This window comes from Mesoplodon mirus (assembly GCF_964341445.2).
Source record: "Mesoplodon mirus genome assembly, chromosome: 3".
NCBI classification, from domain to species: domain Eukaryota; kingdom Metazoa; phylum Chordata; class Mammalia; order Artiodactyla; family Ziphiidae; genus Mesoplodon; species Mesoplodon mirus.
This window is the reverse complement of record NC_138978.1, coordinates 21,704,618-21,709,262: the sequence shown is the minus strand read 5'-3', so window position 1 is coordinate 21,709,262 and position 4,645 is coordinate 21,704,618.

Sequence of the window (4,645 nt, the reverse complement as noted above, 5' to 3'; positions counted from 1 at the left end):
CTACATGTATTTGGAAACCCTTACCCTGCATTTACAGAAAATTTGTTTTTCTCATTTACAAATGTAAATACCAAAGATGCAATATCATATGGACGATATAGTATGTCTGCAACATATTTAAAGGACCATAAAAACTTGGATGCAAAAAACTGTTATGTTTGGAAATTTTAAAACACACATCTAAATACTTATTGATCAAAGAAAGCACCAGATGGGGAGTTAGAAAACACTTAGAATAATGAAAACACTATGCACTGAAACTTGTGAAATATAGGTTAAAAAAAAAGTCTTTAGAGAGGGTTCTGGGAAGATGGCAGAGAGGAATCACCAAGAATCTGTCTCCTCACCTAGACAACAATTGCACTGGCAGAATCTGATGTAACTATTTTAATGTAACTATTTTGAAACTCTGGAGTCTAAGGAAGGCTTGCAACTTCCAGAGGAAGACTTGGATGGTAAATTCCGGTTAATTCTGTTCAATTTCAGCTACCCATCCCTCATCCCTAGTCATGGAGTAGGCAGCTGTGCATGTGTTCTTGGAGCAACTTACACACAGCTTGTGAGAGCCAAGCTGGGCAAAAGGACCCTGTCCTCCAAATGTCAGGGATTTGTGCTCTGATTGCTGCTTTTGACCACAGAGTTACAGGCAGAGAGGTGGGCAAGCCATTGTTGTACCTTCCCCACTGTTGCAAGCCCCACCTCCAACAGCTAAAGTAACTTCCAGAGGATTTAAAGGGCTGGTGCTCTTTTTCCCCCCTTTTGTATTTTCCCCCTTTTGGGAGCTAGACATTAAAGTTTAGGAAATTCAAAAACAACTGCTTATGTGGGGAATGTTAGAAAGTGACCATGCATGTCCAGGGAAAGAGTCAGAAAAGGCCTGAGAAGATCTCAAGTTTACACCTCTAGCTTATCCTTGGCACAGAGACAGCCTACAACAATCAAAAAGGAAAAAAAAGCAATGAACAAAAACTACAAAAAACAGCAAACCCTGGGGAAGGGGGAGGGTCTTATTTCCAGGTTGCCATATTATTAAGTTCAAATGTCCAGTTTTCAACAACAAGAACAACAGCACAATCACAAGACATACAAAGAAACATGAAAATATGGCCCATTCAAAAGAAAATAGTAAATCAACAGAAACTGTTCCTGGAAAAGAACTGATGGCAGATATACTAGACAAAAACTTTAAAATAACTGTTTTTAAAATGTGCAAATAACTAAAGGAAAATGTGGAGAAAGTCAAGTAAATGATGTATGAGTGAAATGAATATATCAATAAAGAGACAAAAAACCTAAAAATAAAAATTCTGGAGTTGAAAAGTATAATAACAAATGAAAATTTCACTAAAGGGATTCAAAGGCAGAGTTGAGTAGGCAGAAGAAAGAACAGTGAACTTGATTATAGGACAGTAGAAATTATTGAGTCTGAGGAGCAGAAAGAAAAAAGATTGAAGAAAAATCATATATTTGGCCATGAATTAGTCTCAGTAGATTTTTTTAAATAGGTATTTTTCATAGTATCTTCTATGACCACAACTAGATGAAGTTAGATATCAATAAGAGGGAAAACTGGAAAATTCGCCAAATTGTGGAAATTGTTTAATTTCCAATGTATCAAAAAAGAGATCACAAGGAAAATTAGAAAATACTTAGAGATGAATGAAAACAAAAACACAACATACCAAAGCCAGCAAAAGCAGTGCTAAGGGGGAAATTTATTGGTATAAACACATCCAAAAAAAAAAAAAAAACAAACAAAGAAGAAGAAGGGAAATTTCAAATCAACAACCTAAATCTAGAGCTTAAGGAATTAGAAAAAGAAGAACAAACTAAAACTATAACTAGCAGAAGGAAGGAAACAAAGATTAGAGCAAGATAAAATAAAGAATATAAAAACAATAGAGAAAATCAATGGAACCAAAAGTTGATTCTTAAAAAAGTCAACAAAATGGCAAGCCTGTAGATAAATGGACTAAGAAATAAAGAGAAGAGACTCAAATTATTAAAATTAGAAATGAAGGTGGGGACATTACTACCAATTCCACAGATAAAAAGAATTATAAGAAAGAACTATGAACAATTGTATGCCAGCAAATAGGATAACCTAGATGAAAGTGGACAAATTCCTAGAAACACAAAACCTACCAAGACTAAATCATGAAGAAATAGAAAAATCTGAATAGATCTATAACTAGTAAGGAGATTGAATCAGTAAAAAGAAATCCCCTGACAAAGAAAAGCCCTGGACCTGATGGCTGCTTTGGTGAATTCTACCAGCATTTAAAAAAGAACTAAAAAGAGCTAACACCAATTCTTCTCAAACTTTTCCTAAAAATTGAAGAGGAGGGAACACTTCTTAACTCATTCTATACTACCCTGATACCAAAGCCAGACAAAAACACTACAAGAAAACAAAACTACAGGCCAATATCCCTTATGAATATTAGTACAAAAATCCTCAACAAAATACTATCAAACTGAATTCAACAGTATAGTAAAGGGATTATATGTCATGACCAACTGGGATTTATTCCTGGAATGCAAGTATGGTTCAACATACAGAAATCAGTCAGTGTAACACACCACATTAACAGGATGAAGAAAAAAAACCACATGAACATCTCAATTGATGTTGAACAAGCATTTGACAAAATTTAACACCTTTGCATGACAAAAACACTGAACAAACTAGGAACAGAAGAAAACTACCTACTGAATACAAGCCATATATGAAAAAACTACATCAGACATCATACTCAAGGGTGAAAGACTGAAAGCTTTTCTTCCAAGATCAAGAACAGGACAGGAATTCCCACTTTCACCGTATTAAACATAGTACTTAGAGTTTTAGCCAGAGCAACTAGGCAAGAAAAATAAAAGTCATCCAAATTGGAAATGAATTAAAAGTATCTCTGTTTGCAGATGACATGGTCTTATATATAGAAAACCCTAAAGATTCCACACAAAAAAATCTGTTAGTTACAACAGAAATCAAAACAGAATGGTACTTGCATAAAGCAGACATGTAGAGCAATGGAATAAAAGAGAAACCAGAAATAAATTTTCACATATATGGACAGATTATTTTTGACAAATGTGCCAAGACCACTCAATGGGGAAAGAACAGTCTTTTCAAAAAATTATGCTGGGAAAACTGGATATCCATATGCAAAGAATGAAGTTAGACCCTAACCTGACACCATACAAAAGTTAAATCAAATATCTACATGTAAGACCTAAAACAATACAACTCTTCAAAGAAAACATAAGACAAAACCTTCATGATATGGATTTGGCAGTGCTTTATTGGCTATGCCACCAAAGGCACAGACAACAAAAGAAAAAATAGACAAAAAGACTTCATGAAAATTTAAAAATCTTGTGCATTAAAAGACACTCTCGGGCTTCCCTGGTGGCGCAGTGGTTGAGAGTCCGCCTGCCGATGCAGGGGACACGGGTTCGTGCCCCGGTCCAGGAAGATCCCACATGCCGTGGAGCAGCTAGATCCGTGAGCCATGGCCTCTGGGCCTGTGCATCCAGAGCCTGTGCTCCGCAACAGGAGAGACCACAACAGTGAGAGGCCCACGTACCGCAAAAAAATAAAAAATAAAAAATAAATTTAAAAAAAAAGACACTCTCGAGAGTTTTAAAAAAAAGCAACCCCCAGAATGACAGATAATATTTGCAAATCATATATCTGATATGGGATTAATATCCAGAATACATAGTGAACTACTAAAATTCAGTTAACAACAAAAAAAAGTAATTCAAAAATGGGCAAAGTACTTGAATAGACATTTTTCCAAAGAAGATATACAAATGGGCAATAAGACATGAAAGATATTCAAAATTACTAAGCACTAGGGCAATGCAACTTAAAACCACAGTCAAATACCACTTCATAATCATTAGGATGGCTATTATCAAAAAACAAAACCCAGAAAATAACAAGTGTTGGCAAAAATATGGAGAAATTGGAACTGTTGTGCGTTACTGGTGGGAATGTAAAATGGTGCAGCTGGTTGCAGAAAACAGTATAGCAGTTTCTGAAAAAATTAAACACAAAACTACCACATGGTCCAGCAATTCCACTTTTTGGATATATACCCAAAAGAACTGAAAACAGAATCTCAAAGAGATTATTTGTAGACCCATGTTCATAGCAGCATTATTCACAATAGCTAAAACATGGAAGTGTATATATATGTAGTTGATCCTTGAACAATATGGGTTTGAACTGTGCAAGTCCATTTATATGCAAATTTTTAAAATAAATACTACAGTACTAACCCAATCAGAAATGGGCAGAAGACCTAAATAGACATTTCTCCAAAGAAGACATACAGATGACCAAAAGGCACATGAAAAGATGCTCCTCATTGCTAATTATTAGAGAAATGCAAATCAAAACTACAATGAGGTACCACCTCACACCGGTCGGAATGGCCATCATTAAAGTCTACAAATAACAAATGCTGGAGATGGTGTGGAGAAAAAGGAACCCTCTTACAGCATTGGTGGGAATGTAAACTGGCACAGCCACTATGGAAGACAGTATGGAGGTTCCTCAAAAAACTAAAAATAGAGCTGCCATATGATCCAACAATCCTACTCCTGGGCATATATCTGGAAAAAAACTATAAAA